Genomic DNA, 21,119 nt, shown 5'->3' on the forward strand with positions numbered 1-21,119 from the left:
CCTGGAACTCCAGCTGGTTTCCCGCGTAGTTGGCAGGGGCTCCAGCACCCGGACCATCCTCTGCTGCTCTCCCAGGCACATTAGCAGGGAGCATCCACTGCGCCAACATGCCAGGCTCACGTGGTTTTACTGTCAATGTGTTTTCTGAGTTATTTTAGCATCCAGATGCTTATAACTTGTAAGTTTAAAAGATCTCACAGTTTTTCTTTGTGTGTGCTGATTGGAGTATTATGCACAGAAAGTCATACCCAGCTGCCGTCTTTTCTTACTAATATTTCTTTCTAACCATTTAAAAAAACACACGCTCTCATGATTTCGTGATTTCATTTAGAAAGAATCTGTCTGACCCAGCTGGAAGGTATTTATCTCATCAAGTGAGATAAGGGTCTAAGCTAAACAGTTCACCAATTATCGCATCGCCAGATTGAATCACTCATCCTGGCAGCAATTACGAGAGCCGCCATCAGGGTGAGGGGGGGATTAGCGCTCTTTCCTGGGGTGCCCTGCTCACGCCTTCCAGTGATACGAGAGGAGAGCTGGACAGGTTCTGTGCGGCCCAGACAGCAGCGATTGGAGCTCAGTGAAAAGGCAATGGTCCGCCTTGTGGCGCCGGCACACCGGGTTCTAGTCCCGGTTGGGGCGCCGGATTCTATCCTGGTTGCCCCTCTTCCAGTCCAGCTCTCTGCTATGGCCCGGGAAGGCAGTGGAGGATGGCCCAAGTCCTTGGGCCCTGCACCCACATGGGAGACCAGGAAAAGCACCTGGCTCCTGGCTTCGGATCAGCAAGATGCGCTGGCCGCAGCAGCCATTGGAGGGTGAACCAACGGCAAAGGAAGACCTTTCTCTCTGTCTCTCTCACTATCCACTCTGCCTGTCAAAATAAATAAATAAAATAAAATAAAAAAAAAGGCAATGGTGGTCACTGGAGGCATACATATTTTTCAAGGATTTATTTATTTATTTGAAACTCAGTGTTACAGGGGGTGGGAAAGGGAGACAGACAGAGAGAGAGACAGAGAGAGAGAGAGAGAGATCTTCCATTTGCTGGTTTTCTCCCCAAATGACCACAATGGCCAGTGCTCTGCCAGGCTGGAGCAGGGGCTTCATCCGGGTCTCCTGTGTGGGTGCAGGGGCCCAAACACTTCGGCCGGCTTCCGCTGCCTTTCCCAGGCCACAGCAGGGAGCTGGGTCAGAACTGGAACAGCTGTGACTCAAACTGGCACCCAAATGGGTTGCTGGCATAGCAGCACCACCAGCCAGCCAGCCCTGGGCCAGTTCTAAAAGCAAGAGGACCACCCGTGCCCATCACCAGGGTGGGAATGGTCACCTTGGCAAGGGTCTCTCCATCCCAGCACGGACCCAAAGGAGCTCCCCTGGCCGCCTGCGGAGGGCGGTCGCACCAAGGGGCTTCCAAGTCCTCTCCCACCCGAGTCCCTGAGTCCGTCTGTCTGGACAGCGAGGATGAGGATTGCATCTCCATAACTCGACACCGGACAAAGAGAATCCCAGGGCTGAGGGCGCTGGCCACATCGGGACAAGCAGGCCTTGTGGGCAGGGTCTCAGAGCAGCGGCAGCTCAGTCCCCCGTGGTCTCCGTGTGTCCGGTTCATAGTGGGCACCCTTGACCCAGTGCAGCCCCGTGTGGGAGCACAGCACAGGGACCGACAGCAGGCGTCTGCTCGCTCTCGTGGCACAGGATCCGGTGTCTGGGAAACTATTTGCTCTGTTTATTCTGGGCTAAAAAAATTGCATCTTGTTTGTGTGTGGTTGTTCAAGACAGAGAAAAATTAGGACGTCTAAATTTACCAAATGCTAAATATATAATTGTTCCGATGCAAACTACAGAGTTATTTTCCCACCTGGTAGAAACGTGTAGGGAATGATGACCCCAGGCTCCCACGGGCAAGTGGAATGGCGCGTTTCTTCATCTTTGGAATTATTTCTGGGACGGCCTGGCATTTCCTCCATTAAGGGGCGGGGTCAGGGTCACCCCATCTATTTAAAGGGCAGGACACTGGGTCCCTGAGTTCAAAGGATAAGGCACAGTGCCCATAGTTGGTGTTCTCAGCAGAAGTCATGGGGATCTGGCCAGTGCTGCTATGAGAACGAACAGTAGCCATGGCCTTGTAAGGGCACAGCTCTGGGGAGCTCAGGTCCCCTTGTGGCCAGCGCCTGGGACCATGAGAGTGAGGCCCATGCCCGGGAAGACATCTGCTGATGTCCAGGACAGAAAACAAAGGGCGAGGGCCTGGAACCCTGGGGAGGGCCACCCGGCCCACATAGATCTGGTTTGCTCTGTCTACATGAGGGGTGGGCGTGTGGGGTCAGGGAGCTGGTCCAGACCTCCTTGCCAGCTTGGAGTGGATCGTTTCAATCTAGCCAGTGGTGACAAATACCCCCTGGGGTGGCCAAAGAACATGGCTGCAAGCACGTGGACCCCGAAGGCAGAGTCTGAACCCCAGCTCCATGGCGTCTGTCTCTCTCCTGCAGGTTACAGGTCCTTCCTGGGCCCCCACTTCCTGTTTTGCCCCTGGGATGTGAGGATGACAGGTAGTACCCCTCCCCGAGTTACGCCTCATCTCTCCTGCATACAGGTGCACCTGTGTGTGTCTGTATAAGGGCTTCGTCCCAGCGTTCATTCGAAATGTGAGCTGGATGCCAGCCAAGCAACAGAAACTGCGGCCCTGCTCTCGGGGACCTAAGGAGCCCCTTGCCTCTTGTGAGGTTAGAAACCTCCCTGCCTGCAGAGGCCCCGTTGTCGGGATGGAGTCGCCAGGCTCACTGGCCTCGGCGCTCTGTGGAGCAGAACAGGAACTTTCTGAATTCTTCTTTGGCCTCACACTTGGAAGCGTCGGTGCCGAAGCCAGCTCAGAAACGATGCCGGGCAGTGATTTCCTGTAGGAGGCTTCCCTGGGTGTGACGACGACGAGGGGACGCAGTGGTGGGAGGGGCCGAGGGTGGTGCCGGCTGTGGTGCTAGGTCTGAACTGTGCGAGGCAGTCACACCCAGAGTGGGCAGGGGATGGCAGATCCACTCAGATCCGGCCGGTCCCTACCAGGTACATGCCCAGTGGCCCAGAAATTACGCGTCTGTTTACACACAGCCCATCAAATGAAGGCAGACATCAAAGATCCCCGCGCCGGCTCCGGGCCGTGTGGTCCCCGCAGCCTTGCCTGCTCTCGGCCTCTCTCTCCTGCCAGACACACTCCCACTTGGTCCCGGCTCCCTGTCCGTGTCTGAGCCTCACCCTGCCTCCCGGCCCTGAACTTGAGCATTTGCACCTGGCCCTCCCCTCTCCTGACCTCGGGGGCCTGGGTGGTCTCCTGCTTGGTTGCCAGAGGCAGAGCCCGGAGCCCACTGGAACTGGCAATCTGGAAAAGCGATCGGGGTTTGTCTAAGTGGAGGTTTGCCTGGATGGCCCATACTTCTCTTCGCTGAGCCTGGGGGACTCTTCTGTGCTCTGAGCCACCTTGGAGCTCAAATTCCCAATTCCGAAGGGTGGGTGTCGCTGTCCCCCTCGTCCCTTTTGCTACACAGGGAAACGAGGGGCTCTGTGCATGGGCCCTTCCTCCCCCACAGCGAGGGAGGGAGGGGGCTCACGCAGGCGCACGCTCACGAGCTCCGTTCCCAGGGCGGTCGCCTCCACTCAGCACAAGATCCGCCGTGGCTCTCACCCAGGTAACTGACACTTTTTTTTATTATTATTACAAATGTGCTAGGCTTCAAGCAAACAGATGAATTGGAGTGTCTGGGTCTCCCACAATTCCCAACGTCCTCCTTAGCGGCTCAGGCTGTCTGGGTTTTGCTTTCACAGATACCGGGCCAGGTTTCTATCCCTCAGACAGAAATGCTCCCCACGCCGCCGGCTCTTCCCCCAGGGCCGTGTGAAGTGGGAATCCGGCCCGCGGCAGAGGAAAACCAGCCCGTGGAGAAGAGACGGCGTTTGCACAGCGGCTTTCTCACGGGGGCCGTACATCACTCGTGGGGCAATCGGGGACTGAAAGCGTGGTGGAGGGCGCCGCCGGACGCCTGTCCCCAGGTCCCCCTGCCCGGCTTAGCGGGAAGGCACGGAGCAGCTGCTGCCGATTAGCACGGGGCGCAGGCGCGTCAGCGAGGCGACACCTGCTGCAGGCTCAGACGTGAGTCTGGTCAGATGCCACACACCTGCCCCCCCCCCCGCGTTCTTTATGTGTAGACTCGGATCTGAAACCCAGGGCTCGGGCCAGACACGGAGGAGTGGGCACGAGTCCGAAAGTTCTTGACGTGCCTGGGGGAGCTCGCACGTCGGCTGCCGCGATCCACGGCCATGGGGGAGTGGAGCTCAGAAGCCGGTGCGCTCACGGTGATGGATGGATGGGAGAGCTTGTCCATTCTGCGGCTTCAGAGTGGCCTCCTGGCGTGAGATCACAGTTCCCAAGTTCTGTTCAGAAACAGGAAAGGAGAGGGGCAAGGTCTTACCGTTAAAAGTAAACCAAGTCTTTTCTCATGAGGTCCTTTATAGAGAGAGAAACGCAAAGCCAGGAAGCAGCTTTGCGGCGATGGTCTTCCCTGTCCGGCTGGGCCATGGCTGACTCGGGCCAGGGGGGCACCCTGCTGCCATTGTTTTCAGATGAGTGACTGAATCTCACGTGGAAACCGCCGGCCTTCCGCTGCAGACACACTGCACCAGGTACGGGGGCATCAGGCACCGTGAGAAGCCACGTGCAGGTGTGCGGTGGGAACACAGGACTTCCCAGGGCCATTCCACCGGGTGGGCCCTCCACTCTGCCAGGGAGAATCCCATAAGGAACGCACGGGCAGCTGGAATGCAGGCCTGTGCTCCCCGGCCAGCCTGTCACCCAGAACCAGGAGAAGCCCCTCCTCCACGGGAGAAGAGCTGGCGCAGACGCCGCATGGCACCTGCCGGCACCAGGGTGCGTTATTTCCAGTCGAGGGCTGGGGTCCGTCTGCTAGGGCTGCCAAGTCAGTTATCGACGGACGCTTCCTTCCTTGCTGGTCCTGCAGGCTGGAAGCCCCGGATCAAGGTGGCAGCAGCGGGGCCAGCACCGTGGCCCAGCAGGTTAAAGCCTGCAGCACCAGCATCCCATATGGGCGCTGGTTCCAGACCCGGCTGCTCCACTTCGGATCCAGCTCTCTGCTGTGGCCTGGGAAAGCAGTGGAGGATGGCTCAAGTGCTTGGGCCCCTGCACCCACGTGAGAGACCTGGAAGAAGCTCCTGGCTCCAGGCTTCAGCCTGGCCCAACCCCAGTCATTGTGGCAATTTGGGGAGTGAACCAGTGAATGGAAGCTATTTCTCTCTTACTCTCTCTGTAACTCTGCCTTTCAAATAAATACATTAATTTAAAAAAGTGTCAGCAGGGCTGTATGCTTCTGAGGCCGCTGTCCCCGAGCTTGCTAACGGCCGTCTTCTCCCTGCGTCCCCCGGGTCTCCCCTGTGTGTGTCTGTGCCCTGATGGTGGTGAGGTCATGGTGTGGATCAGGACCGCTCATGACCTCACCTTACCCTAACACCTCTGTGAAGACGCGTCTCCAAATACGATCTGCAGAACTGGGTGTTCAGACTCTAACAGGACCTTCAGGGACACCATACTCTGCCTGTTCCAGAGCCTGCATGGTCTGGCCAGGCCTTCAGGGGGACACGGGTTGGCCGGCTCCGTGACAAAGCATCCCACATGGTACCCAGAGACGTCCCCTCTTTCGCCATCTGAGAGCGGGGACAAAGCCTGCCTCCTCCCGAGGTGGTTTCAGGGTTAAATGAGGCGATGGATGTCGAAGGCCTGGCCCTGGGCTCGCTCAGCGACCACGCAGGGGCCACCGGGGTCAGAGACCTCAGTCACTGTGGATTAACACGGTGAGTAGACGGGCCACAGCGCTCCACGGGCCTCGGCGTCTGCCAGCTTGGACGGCGACAGCTGAGCGAGAAGGTGGCGAGGGGACGAGCGCGCAGTGAGGCCTGTTTGGGTGGGGAGGGGACCGTCTTCTGTGGCTGCGGCCGCTCCCCTGGGGGTGCTGCTCCCCACATCATGAACGCTTTTTTCTTTTTTATTTTTTAAGATTTTACCAATTTATTTGAGAGGTAGAGTTACAGACAGAGAGAGACAGAGAGAAAAGTCTTCCATCTGCTGGTTCACTCCCTAAGTGGCCGCAATGACCAGGGCTGGGCTAGGCAGAAGCCAGGAGCCAGGAGCTTCTTCTAGGTCTCCCATACAGGTGCAGGGGCCCAAGCACTTGGGCCATCTTCTGTGGCTTTCCTAGGCCATAGCAGGAGCTGGATCAGAAGAGGAGCAGCCGGGACGAGAACCGGTGCCTATATGGGATGCTGGCACTGCAGGCAGTGGCTTTACCTGCTATACCACAGCGACCGCCCTGGTTCCTTCTCCTTTTAAGATTTGTTTATTTGAAACGCTAGCAACACAGAGACAGAGGGGGAAAGACAGATACACGGGATCTCCCATCCTCCGGTTCACTCCCCAGTGTCCTGCACTCTATCCAGGTCTCCCACACCTGTGCAGGACCCAAATACTTGGGCCATCTTCTGCTGCCTTCCCAGGAGCATCAGCCAGGACTTGGATCGGAAGCGGAGCAGCCAGGACTTGAACAGGGACTTGAACTGAGATGGGAGGCTGGCGTGAGAATCCGCAGCCTAACCGGCTGTGCCACAACCCCAAATGCTCTTCACCAAGATCTTTGCAAGGCTGGGACTCCCATGGGTGCCCCGAATCAGCTACCCCCTCGCTTCCCCCGTCCCTGGGAGGCTGAGCTGGGTGGGCTGTGCTTCACAATGCACACAGGACTGAATTGTTGGCACGGTGAGACGAGAGGCACAGGCCAAATTCTCAGTGTGTGGAAGAGTGTGAGCTGCAGGAGTGGCCGTGCAGGCACCGTGGGGAGCAGGGACTCCTGGGCCCGCTGGCTTCTGGGGTGGAGGGAGCACCGCGGGAGGTCGTGGGGAGGGGGCACCATCGGGGGTTCCCACGCCCATCCCTCCTGGCTGTGTATCGCCTTATGGAAAGTTGCTGCTGCTGCCTCTGCGCGCCTTCCTCTTTGGTTTCTGTTCACCATCCCCCCTCCTTGTAGCCCCTGAACCCTCCCTCCAACACACCAAACCCCTCCGAATTCTCCCAGTTGCAATGTGGACCCTCCCTGGTGCCGGGGCCAGTTCTAGCCGCTGCCGTTCCCAGCCCACGGTGATGAGAAAAGCAGGCAGCTGCTCTGACAGCCACGGGGGCGCCCTCCTCATGGGGACACGGTTCACACAGGCACGGGGCAGCCAAAGACCAGGGATGCATCGTGAGATCACGGGCAGGTGGGAGGCGAGGCCTTGGAGGGCAAGGGGCTGTGGCGCTCAGTCGCTATGGCAACCCTAATGATGCTCAGGATGCAGGAGTCCTCCAGGGCCTCCCTGCAGGGGAGAGAGGGAAGTTAGCGCCATGAATACTCAATGAAGGGCTTGCCCTCTGAGCCTGCGCTGAGGGATCCTCTCCCGTGGCCCTGGACGGACGCCGAGGAGGCCTGGTCCAGGTGTTGACGTTGTGAAGGGGGAGCACAATGAAAAGTCCAGGTCTCCCCAGGGTGAGGGCTCAGGCAGGTGCGGAGGGGACTCAAGCTCTTGCTGACCAAGCTGAAGCGTGTCTTCATTGAAGCCGACGAGAAGGCTGACCCTCCTTCCTGCCGAGCTCTCGGGGCTCTGGCTGTGCCACTCTTCTTGTCTTGCTCAGCTATTTAGTTATTGGGAAGGCCAAGTTTAGAGAGAGGGAGACTCAGAGACAAAGGACCATCTGTTGGTCCACTCTTGAAAAAGCCTGAGCAGGACGAGTCCAAAGCCAGGAGCCAGGAGCTTCCTCCAGGTCTCCCACATGAGTGCAGGGGCCCAAGGACTTGGGCCACCTTCTACTGCTTTCCCAGGCCACAGCAGAGAGCTGGATGGAAAGTGGAACAGCCAGGACTTGAATCAGCGCCCACATGGGATGCCAGTGTCACAGGCGGTGGTTTTACCTCCTTAGCCACAGCGCCGGCCCCTGTCCCACTTGTCTGAGATCACTTTCCTCGCCGGTCGGCTGAAGCCGACTTCTCCCCCTGTCCCATCAGGCTCCCTCCCCTTGCTGTTTTACTGTTGTTATGGTTACCAGTGTAAGAGCCGTGCTTCGTGGACATCATGCTTGGGGTCTGTGTCTGTGGCCGGGACATCAGCTCAGCATCGCGTGGGCCGGTCCTGGGCTGTGAGGCTCGCTCTTCCACGTCAGTGCCCGGACCAGGCTGGGAACAGGGAGCTCCCCCCACCGAGTCCTTGAATAAAGGAATGGATGAATGGGTGGGTGGTGTGCAAAGGGTTGAACTCCCCTCCAGGGTGCTCCAGACTCACTGTTTCAGCGGGGAGCAGGTGGCAGGTGTCTGGTCACGGATGGACCCAGGAAAGCAGGCTTTGGAGAATCAGCGGGAACAGCCGGGCGTCAGCCTGCCGTGAGATGGATACACTGATGCGTGGAGCCGGGCTTCTGCCCACAGCTTGGCAGGGGCCAGGTGGTGCGTTTGAGAGACGCTCAGAGAACGGAGTGAAGGAGCTGTGAGTGGAAGCGGGTGTGTGAGAGGAAGAGCTGCACACAGCCCAGCGGATGAGCGCGGATGCCTGCGAAGACCCTGGAAAGTGGGGGTGCGTCCTGCACAGGCATAGGCCGGGCACGTCCCCCATGAGCCTTTGGGCCTGCCTGCTTCAGCCCTGGCCACAGGGAGGAGATGCGTGTGGACTTCGATCAGCAGGTGCTCATCAGAGGCGGTTCCCTGTCTCCTGCTTCCCACTCAGGACATCCGTGGCATCCACACGTGGGCACCACTGAGGCTCACGAGAGCCCACACCTCCTCGGCCACAGGGATGGATGGAGCTGGGAGATGCCAGTCCTCTTGGTCCTCGGATGGACCATTCTGAGACATCTTCCCCCTCGCTGTCCTGGTGGGGTTGGCCGGCTGATGCCTCACTGTGGCGTGGGTCACATGGGCTGTGCTGGCTTTTCCTCCTTCCTCGTGCCCTGCCTCTCAGCAGGAGCAGCCGATGCACAACTCTTCTCTAAGGCCGCATTGCAGAGCGGGAGAGGCTACCCCAACACAGGTCCCTGTTGGGGACGACGACGTGGCTGGTGTGAGGACAGAGTTTGCTGTGTGAATCCTGGGTGCCTCTGTACACACGTGGAGCAGGTCGCCGGGACACACACAGCAGGCGTAGGACGGACACCACACAGCCCAAGGGCTGCACTGGGAACAGGTGCGTCCCCTACGGGAGAGTGAAAGGAGGGGACGAACAGAGCAGGGGGAGGTCTCCTGGGTTCGATTCTCCTCACTTTTCCTGTGCCTCCACCACACACCAGCCTGTGCCAGCACCAGGTCCACGGAGCCACCTGGCCTGTGAGGGTACAGTCTGGGAGGGGGGAGGCAGACCCGGCAGATGGCAGGTCGCTGAGTGACGTCATCGTGGATGCCGGTTGCTCTGTTTTTCCCGTCTGTCACCAGCTCCTGCGGGAGCCACGTGGGAGGAAGACGGTTTCCGTTGCCTCACAGTTTGGGAGGTTCCGAGTCCAAGACTGGTCGTGCCCCAGTCGTCCGGTGCCCGAGGAGCACGTGTGGGGGAACCAGAGGCGGAGACCGAGCAGCCGGGCCGACCAACCCTCCAGCAGGAACCCCGAGGACCCACGGGTCTCCCACCCGGCCCTGCTCCCAGGCCCCACGACTGGATCAGTCCCTCAACCCCATCCACCATTCACGCGGGATCTGGGGCTACACATCTGCACGATGGGGGAGCCCCGCCGTGTGCAGACGGGGGCAGGAATGGGGAGAGGTCAAGGTGGGCTCCCGACCCCGGCCCCAGCGGAGGCCCTTCCCCCCCGTCCTCGCATCCTGCAGCCCCCTCTTTGGTCTTCGGCTGTTTGTTGCTTCCTCTGCCTCCCCCAGCAGAGGGCAAGCTCCTGGGTTCCCAGCTCAGGCCGTGCAGATCTGTGCGTTTCCCCTCCTTGTTCCCAGCTCGGGCCGTGCAGATCTGTGCGTTTCCCCGAGGACCCGAGGACAGCTGCTACCTGGATTCGTCACGAGGATTTCGGAGTCCACGTAGTCCACCTGAGCTCACCTCCTCCTCCAGGGAGCCTGGACGATTCTTCCTTCCCGTCCACGCTGGACGCATCCTGGTGCCGCTTCTGTTTGCTGGTCTGCCTCTGTGTCGCACCACGAACGTCTTCCCGGATTGACTCACTGTGTTGCTTCCACAGCTCGGAGCACGGCAGACTCACTCACTGTCAAGTGGAAATACCAAGGCGAGGGCCAGGAGGGAACGGGGCGAGGGGACGAGGACGTGGCCCGGGGCTCAGCCAGCTCAGCCGCCGTTTCGCGGCGACGCAGCCGCAGACCCGGTGAGCATCCGCAGAACGTGGCCGGGAAAGGGCCCGGGGTGCCTAGGAAGCTGTGGGGTGGGGGAGGGGGAGCCGGGCCGGTCTTCCACAGAGGGGCTGGGGGCCGAAGGGAGAGGCCCCCGTCACCAGCCCTGATGAGCTCAGCGTGGTGGGCCCCAGCTCCGGACTGTTCCCGGGGTGCCGGGCAGCCGGGAGCTGCCGCACCTCCTCATGTGCCAGCTGCACCCAGCGTTTCCACAGTGACTCCCAGGAGGCAGCGGGGGCCAGAGGGCGGCAGGAAACGCGGCGTGGGCGGAGGCAGTTCACGCAGCTCTGCCTTGCCGAGCGCCTCCTTCCACAGTCTCTCTCCCCCACACCCCAGCGAGGGCTTCCGGGCGCCCCACATGGTGCCACCTGAGCATGTGCACGTCCTGGCTGTGAGGCGGTGACCGTAGCCATGTAGGTGTCACCGGGGCTCCCAGGGAGGAAGCTCTCCGCCTCGCTACTCGGGAGCCAGAACTGGGTGTGTCCTATCTGTCCTCAGAGCGCCTCCCTCCCCTGGGGTGCGCTGGCCTCCCCATCACCCGTGAGCTGCTCACACCCAGTCCGCCGGGACCACCAACAACGACCGGCACTGGGCACGGTGACCTGGGGAGGGTGTGCCACAGCCCAGGCTGGCCCCGTGCGCTCTCACTGGCCGGGCCTGTCACGCTGGCCCTGGGTCACAGTCGGCTCAGCCCTCCCACCGTCGCTGCCTGGGGTGAGCTGTGTGTCTTGTCCCTGGCGCATCCCATGACGCGGGATGGAAGCCATGACTGAGCAGGTAGCCCACGTCTGAAGCTCTGAAGGCGGGGCTGTGACCGAGCGGAGTGACGGCACCCGTCATCATCCTGGAGTTTGTGGAATCAAACTAGAAATCCAGATGGAGCTAACAGTAAGCTACTTCCAGTGCATTGTGTAACAGCATCGCTCAAAAAAAGAAAAAGAAAGAAAAAGAAAAGAAACCAAACACTTACCCAGGAAACGCAGTCTACCTGCTGGACAAACCCACGGGCCTGAGCAGGCGAGCGGCGTGCGTGTTAGGGGTGGATACTAGCGACCTAGAAACCAGAGGTTGGGAAAGGTCAACTCCGGGGTGGCCTGGCCGTTGCCATGGCGACATCTCAAAGGACACAGGGGTCAGGGAAGGTCGCACTTAAGCACAGCGAAGCGAGCCAGCCCAGGCCCCCAGAGCAGGCCAAGGGGAGCCCCTGCACAGGAAGGGCTGGTGCAGAGACCCCGGAGAAGAGCAGCCTGTCCGCTGAAATCCTTGACCTTTTCCCTCCTGTCCGTGGGAATCTGCGTGCATTTGAGAGCTTGTTTCCTCCTAGCTCCTTGGCTCCGGCCTGCTCGCTAAGCAGACGCTGAGACAGCACAGCCATGGAGTGTCCGCGACCGTCTGGGGGGACCCCAGTCCCGCTCCCGCTCCGGCCGCGTCCAGTGCCGTGTGCTGAGGCACTGGGACTCAGTCCGTGTCCACCACTCCTGGTGCCGTGGATGACTTTGCCTTTGCGTCTGTCGCTCTCTGCGGTGGCTTCGCTCTGCTTTCTCCCCCAGAGGCTTCTGAGCTGACGGCCTGGCCCCTAGCACGGTGCTGTGCAGGTGGTGGGCGCTCTGGGGGGCTCCGCCTTCAGGAATGGATCCAAACTGTCTCCTGGGACCCCCTTGAGATGGAGCTGCAGGGAGGGAGCCTGGGCCCTCCCCCACTCTCTCCTGCACCCACTCCCCTCCATCACAACACCATCTGCACGAGGCCTCAGCCGAGCTGACGCTGGCCCCGTGCCTTGGGCTTCCAGCTCCATGAGCTACACAAACCTCTTTTCTTTGTAAAGCCCTCTGCCTCGGGTGTTCTGTTACAGCCGCACAGAACAGACCAAGACCTGCTGAATGCTGGGAACTTTGCTCGTGGTGTTACCGCCCCCACCTGGGACCTGAGCTTGGAGCGGCCCAGAGTGGCAGAGCTGGGGTCAGTGGCAGGTGCGTCTCAAGGCACAGCTCTGCGGTGTGGTGGTAGCAGGTGTGTCTGTCCTGTGTCTCAGGGGATGTTGCTCCCCTTGTCAACACATTACCATAGCTGTAACAAAGTAACCGAGACCCCGGAGACCGGCAGTGGAGGTTCTGGGAGCTCACAGCTCTGGAGGCTGAAGACCCAGGACCAGGCAGCCCCCTGAGGAGCATGGTGGCAGATGGGCTCACCATGGCGACAGCACGGGCAGGATAGATCCCAGGGCCAGACGGAAGTGGCGTGGAGAGGGGAGGTCGGTCCTGCTCATTCCTAGAAACTCATTCTTGCGGGGACTAACAGGGGTCCCAAGGGAACTGTGTTGATTCCTTCCGAAGGCTGAGTCACCTCCCTCTAGGTCACGTGTCTTCAGGTTCCAGTCCTAAGGCTGCCACACTGGGGACCAACCCCCGACCCCGGAGCCCCGGGGACTCACTCAAGCCAACGGCAGGGCAGGCGTCAGGCTGCAGGCGGATAAGCCGCTGCGTGGGGCTCCTGCATCCCGTCTGGGTGCCTGGGATTGAGTCCTGCTCTGCTTCCAGTCCATCTTCCTGCTAATGTGCCTGGGAGGCGCAGGTGAGACCCCACGTGCTCGGGTTCCTGATACTCGTGGGGGACCAGGATGGAGCTCTTGGCTCCTGCCTTCAACCCAGGCTGGGGCAGGCATTTGCAGAGTGAAACCAGTGGATGGAAGATCTCTCTCGCTCTCTTGCTCTCTCTCTCTTCTCTCTCACTTTCTCTCTCTCTCGCTCTCTCTCTCTCTGTGTGTGTCTCTACCCCTCAGTCATTCTGCCTCTCAAATAAATAAACAATCTAAAGAAAAACATGTGCACACCCAGCAATGCCGTGTTCACAGAACTAGCGGAAGCCTTGACCTTGTCCCAGCTCTCTGAGAACCGTGACTGTGGCTGGGGGGTGGAGGACGTCGGGCTGTGTCTGCAAGAAGACTGGAGTTCTGGACTGATCAGCTGAGCTCCCACGGCTATGCGCAAAGCCCGGTACGATTGGATGTGCTCAGGCTACGTGCGGGCCAAACACCAGCGGGTATCTCGTTAATGAAGCGACCGGCTTCAGCCGATCAACAGTCAGTGCACCATTTGTGTCTAAAACGTGTTATTTAAAGGGAAACACCACCTGGTTGGTGTGAGCCCTGTGGGCAGGGCCTGCTCACCCCCCCCCCCCCGCCTCATTCTCCTTGTCCCGCACCCCCTCCCGGCCTGCTCCATTAACACGGAAGTTCCTGGGGTCCCCACAATCCTCTTGGCATGGCAGGACACCCCGCTCAGCTCCCCTCTTTTTTTTTTTTAAAGATTTATTTTATTTATTTGAAAGTCAGAGTTACACAGAGAAAGGAAAGGCAGAGAGAAAGGTCTTCCATCTGCTGGTTCACTCCCCAGTTGGCCGCAATGGCCAGAGCTGCCCCGACCCAAAGCCAGGAGCTTCTTCCGGGTCTCCCACGTGGGTGCAGGGGCCCAAGGACTTGGGCCATCCTCCACTGCTTTCCCAGGGCATAGCAGAGAGCTGGATCAGAAGTGGAGCAGCTGGGTCTCGAACTGGTGTCCATATGGGATGCTGGCGCTTCAGGCCAGGGTGTTAACCCACTGCGCCACAGCGCTGGCCCCTCAGCTCCCCTCTTCTGTCCTTGCTTCTGGGCCAGCCCCAGTCCTGTCGTCCTGCACAGCTCAGGCAGGCCGCCAGTCCGCGGTGTAAAACGTTACACACGTTGGCCGGCGCTGTGGCTCAACAGGCTAGTCCTCCGCCTGTGGTGCCGGCACCCCGGGGTTCTAGTCCTGGTCGGGGCGCTGGATTCTGTCCCGGTTGCCCCTCTTCCAGGCCAGCTCTCTGCTGTGGCCCGGGAAGGCAGTGGAGGATGGCCCAAGTCCTTGGGCCCTGCACCCCATGGGAGACCAGGATAAGTACCTGGCTCCTGCCTTTGGATCAGCATGGTGCGCCGGCCGCAGCACGCTGGCCGCAGTGGCCATTGGAGGGTGAACTAACGGCAAAAGGAAGACCTTTCTCTCTGTCTCTCTCTCTCACTGTCCACTCTGCCTGTCAAAAATAAAAAAATAAAATAAAATAAATAAAAAAAAATTGCACACGTGTTGTTTTCCAGCTCTGAGCTCAGAAGTCCGAGAGGAGTAGTGCTGGGCCGGAGTCGGGAGCGACCACTCGCTGCCCCTCTCGAGGCTCCAGGACAAGCCTGTCCCGCGCTCTTCCAGACTTGGAGGCCTTGGCTCCTGTCCCCGTGCCTCCGTCTTCAGAGCCAGCAGTACAGGTGGGCCCTGCACGCCCCGTCACACGGCTGCTGCCTCGCTCTCTCGGGGAACCCTGGGATACCTTGGATCCCCCGTCCCCCGCACAGCCCAGGGTAACCTTTGCCCTGAAAGGCCACATTGTCGCAGTCTGGAGACCAGGGCACGGCCATCTCCAGCTGCCGCTACTGGCGACCCCACGTACTGAGCCGCACCGCCTGGTCGACCCTGTGCGGACTCAGACTGGACTGCTGGCCCTGGGGCAGCGCCTGTGTCTGATCCCTGTGACCCTCCCGCCTGCTACCGGCCCTGCCCGGTGGGAGCCTCACGTGTTGCAGACAAGCTGAGCTCCTCTGGGTCCCCATTCTCCCACCTCTCCTCTCGGGTGGGTGATTGGCACCGCGGCTAAGGCATTGAGACACCCACTTCCCCCAACGGAGTGCCTAGTGTGGGTCCTTGCTCTGCCTAGTGTGGGTCCTGGCTCTGCCTAGTGTGTGTGGGTCCTGGCTCTGCCTAATGTGGGTCCTGGCTCTGCCCTAGATCCAGATTCCTGTAACGCACACCCTGGAGGCAGCGGCGAGGGCTCAAGTGGTTGGGTCCCTGGCACTCGTGTGGGAGACCTGGATGGAGTCTGGGGCTTCCAGCTGTGGCCCGGGCGCAGCCCTGGGTGTCATGGGCGCTTGTGAGTGAACCAGCAGATAGAAGATCCCCCTCTATCTTTGTTTCTGTCTTTTCTGTTTCTCTTCTTTCCAAATAGACAAAAATTCAAAAACAAACCCCTACCCCCGCCTTTGCTGCCGCGGCTGGAGCCAGTGCTGACCTGGACTTGCGCAGGGCTCCTCCCCTGCCCCAAGAGGACGCCTCGGAGACGGCCGGCACTGTGGTGTAGCCAGTAAAGCTGTCGCCATCAACTGCTGACATGCCATGTGGGCCCCGGTTCAAGTCCTAGCTGCTCCTCTTCCAATCCAGCTCTCTGCTATGGGCTGGAAAAGCAGTAGAAGATGGCCCAAGTCCTTGGGCCCCTGCGCCCGTGTGGGAGACCCGGACAAATCTCATGGCTCCCAGCTGTTGCAACCATTTGGGGAGTGAACCAGCAGATGGGAGATCTCTCTATTTGTCTCTCCCTCTCTCTGTAACTTTGGCTTCCAAATAAATAAATAAATAAATCTTTCTTAAAAAAATTGTTGTGGGGGGCAGCACTGTGTCACAGTTAAGCCCTTGTCTAAAGTGTTGGCATCCCATATGGGCACTGGTTCAAGTCCCAGCTGCTCCTCTTCTGATCCAGCTCTCTGCTATGGCCTGGGAAAGCAGTAGAAGATGGTCCAAGTCCTTGGGCCCCTGCACATACGTGGGAGACCTGGAAGAAGCTCCTGGCTCCTGGTTTCAGATCGGTGCAACCCCGGCCATTATGGTCATTTGGGGACTGCAGCAGCTGATAGTGACCTTCTCTGTCTTTCCCTCTCTCTGTCTGTAACTCTACCTCCCAAATGAATAAAATTGTGGGAAAATTCACAATAAGCTTATTTTGGTACAAAACACTTCTGAAATCTTGTAGAGTTTATTCATAACACACATTTCCATGAACTTTTCAAAGACCTCTCATATATGCCCTGGGACCTCCCAGGGACGAGGAGCTGGGAGGCTGAGCAGTGAGGATGTCGGGGTTCAAGGGCAGGTATTGGGGTGCACTCTGGGGCATGCACCTGCCACCCACTGCACAGGAAGCAGGCCGGGGGCTGGCACTAAAACCCCTTGCCTGAGCTGTACCCGGATGGCCAATCTTGTTTTCTCATATCTGTGCTGGTGCCTGGCTGCCTTCAGGTCCACAGAGAGATGGACCCGGCTGTATGAGGGCGGGGATGTGGGGTCGGGGCTCGGACTGCCCCGGGTCATCTGCACAGAGCAGCTCCTGTGGCAGGGTCCCCAGCGCTGGCAGCTGTGTGCCCGCCCCTCGTGGTCAGGCTTGTGTGCTCGTCCCTGGGGCGCCTCCCTCCCCTGCTTGTACACTTTCACCACCTCCAGATGTGCAGGGATCGAGGCCAGGCCCCTCCCTGCGCGAGCGTTCTCTCTCTCTCTCTCTCTCTCTCTCTCAACTTTCTGCCTCCAGGTTTGGGCCAGCCCAATTGCACATCAACAAAGGCAGGCTTTGAAAAGCTAAGCTCAGTGTGAAATGTTAGCCCCGTAATTGAAAAATGCCTGGGGGAAGGGGGCTGGAACAGAACCCCTCCAACACAGGAACTTGATCCTCTGCAGTGGCACAGGCCAGGCTGGACGGTCAGGGCCGCAGGGACACACCCTCCATCTCTCTCTCTCTCTCTCTCTCTCTCTCTCTCTCTCTCCCCCTCTCCATCCCTCTCTGTCACTCTGCCTTTCAAATAAATAACTGGGGGTGGGGGGGGAAGCAAGCCCGGTTCAGCACAGTGAGCTGCAGGCTGTAACCTCAGAACCATCAGGCTCCAAGCGGGGCCGGCACCCCAGCTCACTGGCTCCCGACAGCAGCTGCTCGGCCACCCTGTGTGTTGTAGGTCAGAGGTCAGCGCATTTTTCCTGCCAAGGGTCAGATTAGGCCTCGTGACAATTAACTCAGCCACCGTGGCAGCCGCACACAAAGCAAGGAGTCTCCGACACGCGCATGGAAAATACGCATCACAAAAAAACTATGCGTGGCTTCAAAACTTTTGCACCCAAATCAGCTCAGGTATCGATGCCATTTTCTGTGATCCTGTGCAGTATCCTCACATGTGAATGACTTTTCGTGGTCAAAACAGGGGCAGCGGGAATGGCCCCGGGCGTGGGAGTTGGCCGGCCCCGGTTCTGATTGGTGAAGTAAGGGTTGCCGGGCTGTCCGTCACACAGAAATACTGAGCGGCAGGCACCTGGCCCAGTGGCTGAGCCGCTGCCTGGGTCGGCCACACCCCGTGTGGGTCTGTGCTTACGCTCTGCTCCGGGGTCCAGTTTCCTGCTAATGCACTCAAGTGATGGCCCAGGTGGCTGCATCCCTGCCACCCACGTGGAAGACCCGGGTTCCACTCCCGGCTCCGGGCTGCACCCTGGCCCAGCCCTGGCTATTGTGGCCTTTGGGGAGCAAACCAGAGAATGGGAGCCATCTCTGTGTCTCTTTGTCTCTATCTTACGGACTGACTTGCAATGTAGTCGGAGAACAAACGTCTCAGAAGACAAAGAGTAAACGAGTGAACCACTCGGAGGGCTCTTAGCACAGAGGCACGGACAGCAGGTGCATCAGAGGCCTGGGGTGGCCACTGCTGCCCCGACACCGACCCAGGGCCTGGAGCTGGGTTCTGCGCTGATGTAGGCTGTGGGACTGGGGACTCCCCAGGGACCTCCAGGGCTGCCGGTGTGCAAAGTGAGAAGGCTGGAGCGAATCAGCGGTGCTGGTCCACGCTCCGAGTGGACACGTGATTCCGTGTGCCCACCCGGCAGGGCAGACAGAGGCCGGAGGCAGCGGCAAGTCCTGCTGGTTCTGGTGCTAAGGACGTCTGGGCTCCGTCTTCCTGCTCTGCATTGCTGTCCTCGCCGTCGGCGTCTCGCATCTCCGTCAATGATCTCACCCTTTACCTCGCCTGCCCGGGTCTCCTCTTGCGGCTGCCAGAGCGCTCCTTCTACAATGTCTGAGACACTCAGCGGCTTCCTCAAACCCCACACCCCTCCCGGGCTCCTAAGCCATTTCCTGGAGGCTTAGAGATGGAAGAGTGGGCGATGGACCACGAGCTGGTCATCTACGGAATGGCTTCAGGTTCACTCTCTGAATTTGTACGCTCGGCTCTACTGGTGTCCTGTGGCTGTGCCCCAATTTCCACTACACTGAAGGCTTCAAACAAGAACCGTGTTACTCCCAGCTCCTGTGCATTGGGAATTCCAGAGTGGAGATTCCAGCTTGAGGCTCCCGCAAGGTGCTGGTGGGAGCTGAGGTCGTCGGACAGCGTGACGGGGGCTGGATGGTCCACGTCCACGCCGGCTCCCGTGGCTCTTGGCCAAACCACAGTTCCTTGCGGGCTGGAGGCCTCGGCTCCTCGGCCCGTGGACGTCTCCTGTAAAGTCCCCTTGGGCTACAGCAGCTGCTTCCCCCAGCCTGAGGGATCCCAGGGCGGCCGAGAGGCAGGTGCTCTGCCTTTGATGGCCTTAGACATCGCACGTCATCGCTCTGTCACTCTCTGCTCAGTAGAAGGGGGCTCGAGCCCCGCCTCTTGGAGGAAGGGGCGTCCAGGAATGAAGTCATGCGTGCAGAATTCTGCTGGACCTGCGTGAAGCCCCCAGGACCCCTTGACCTTCACGGGATCTCCAAGGAGGCTCCGCCCTGCTCTGAGCTCAGTGTCCTCTGCCAGGGAGGACGGCGACGCCCAGCTCCAAGAACACTGGGGCTTGAGCAGAGCTGTGCGTGGCCCAGATGCCCAGTGGAGCCTGTCTGACTGTCACTGCGGTGCGCCCGGGCCCTGCGGCTCCTCCCTCAGTCCTGGCCCTGGCTCTCCGGCCGCACTGGAGGGCTTCTGTCTCCTGCCTGCCCTGTGCCCCCTCACTCCCGGGCTCCTCCCCAGGGGTGCTGCTTCTGCCAATAAGCCCTGCCCACTTGTGCATTTATTCATTTTTTTAAAAAATATTTTATTTATTTATTTGAGAGACAGAGTTACAGACAGAGGCCTAGAGAGAAAGGAAGGTCTTTTATCTGCTGGGTCACTCCCCAGATGGCCGCAATGGCCGGAGCTGCACCCATCAGAAGCCAGGAGCCAGGAGCTTCTTCCAGGTCTTCTGCGTGGGTGCAGGGGCCCAAGCACTCAGCCATCTTCCACTGCTTTCCCAGGTACATTAGCACGGAGCTGGGTTGGAAGTGGAGCAGCTGGGACTGGAACCAAAGCCCACAGGGGATGCCAGTGCTGCGGACAGAGGCTTAACCCACTACGCCACAGCACCGGCCCCGTGTACTGTTCTTAGCACAGTCATTGTTCTACAAGCACCCCCCCACACACACTTCAAGGAACAAAACGGCTTATAGCGGAGGCCTTCAAAACATTTGTGGGGCCGGCGCCGCGGCTCACTAGGCTAATCCTCCGCCTTGCGGCGCCAGCACACTGGGTTCTAGTCCCGGTTGGGGCGCCGGATTCTGTCCCAGTTGCCCCTCTTCCAGGCCAGCTCTCTGCTGTGGCCAGGGAGTGCAGTGGAGGATGGCCCAAGTGCTTGGGCCCTGCACCCCATGGGAGACAAGGAGAAGCACCTGGCTCCTGCCATCGGATCAGCGTGGTGCGCCGGCCGCAGCGCGCCAACTGCAGCGGCCATTGGAGGGTGAACCAACGGCAAAAGGAAGACTTTTCTCTCTGTCTCTCTCTCTCACTGTCCACTCTGCCTGTCAAAAAAAACAAAAAAACAAAAAAAACATTTGTGGAAAAGTGAAAGTAAAAGATAAGTTGATTTGTTCCAAAAGAGTTTGAAATCCATGCACGGTGTCTTCATATGAACATTTACACATTTTTTAACATATTGTGTATATGATTTCAAGCATGTTTTGTACCAAAACAGCCTTATCGCTTCTTAAAATTATTTAGTTATGTATCTCAAAAGGCAGAGTGACAAAGGGAGAGACAGAAAGAGATCTTCGTCTTCTGGTTCACTCCCCGAACATCCGAGACAGCTGGGAGCTGGGCCAAGCCAACTGCAGGACCTGGGAACTCAGTTGGGTCTCCCATGGAGGTGGCAAGGAGCCAGGAACTTGAGCCGTTGCCTGCTGCCTCCCAGGTGTCTGTCAGCAGGCACCTGTCCCTCTGTCCCCGGGACAGCAGCAGCCCTCCTGGGAAACCCGGGAGCAGCTCCCTCTCTCTGCAGGGCTAAGTGTGGATCCAAAGCCCATGGTGCGTAGCCAGACTCTGCCGCTCTCTCTGTCCCCAAGGCTGCCTGGTGTGCAGGTGTGCAAGGAAGCCCTCCAGGTCACCTTGAAAAAGGAGAGGAGACGGGAGAGGGTGCTGGTGTTGGGAGCGGAGTCTCCAGGGGCGACAGCAAAGGTGGGTGGAGGGGCCCGAGGGGCTGACCTTGGAACCCACCAGGGAAATGTGCAGCCTTCACACCGCAGCCCTGGCGCCTGGACACGATTTCAGGCTTGCCCGGAAGCCTCTCCCTCCCCGTCAGCGCGGCTGCAGGTGGGAGAAAGCCCCTCATTTAGACTGTGTTCCTTTGACTTGACTTCTATTCATTTTTGAAGCTTCCTAAGGAACAGAGGCTTTTGCCTAAGGTTCCCTTTCCCAGGCAGGTTACTTGTGTGGGGATTTCCTGGCCTCTTGCTCCCCGGCCCCGTGCTCCAGGAATAAACCACCTGTCGTGGTGGCGTCAGGAGCCAGCCTCTCCACAAGGCTTCCTCCGGCACCTTGGTGTTGCTGCTGGGACCAGGCTCCGGCCCAGCACCTGCACGACGCAGCGGGCAGTGGTCTCTTGTGTGTACCAGGCCCCTGATGGA

At 59.3% G+C, this 21,119-nt stretch overlaps 1 protein-coding gene across 1 annotated transcript in view; it reads left to right on the forward strand.

Annotated features, from left to right (window-relative positions):
- The window catches only part of LOC133763710 (basic proline-rich protein-like), a gene marked incomplete at its 3' end in the record, with an annotated part of 89,028 nt that overhangs the window by 13,556 nt on the left and 54,353 nt on the right, over positions 1 to 21,119 (forward strand). The window lies entirely within an intron of this gene.

Source organism: Lepus europaeus, chromosome 1 (genome assembly GCF_033115175.1).
Source record: "Lepus europaeus isolate LE1 chromosome 1, mLepTim1.pri, whole genome shotgun sequence".
Classification (NCBI taxonomy): domain Eukaryota; kingdom Metazoa; phylum Chordata; class Mammalia; order Lagomorpha; family Leporidae; genus Lepus; species Lepus europaeus.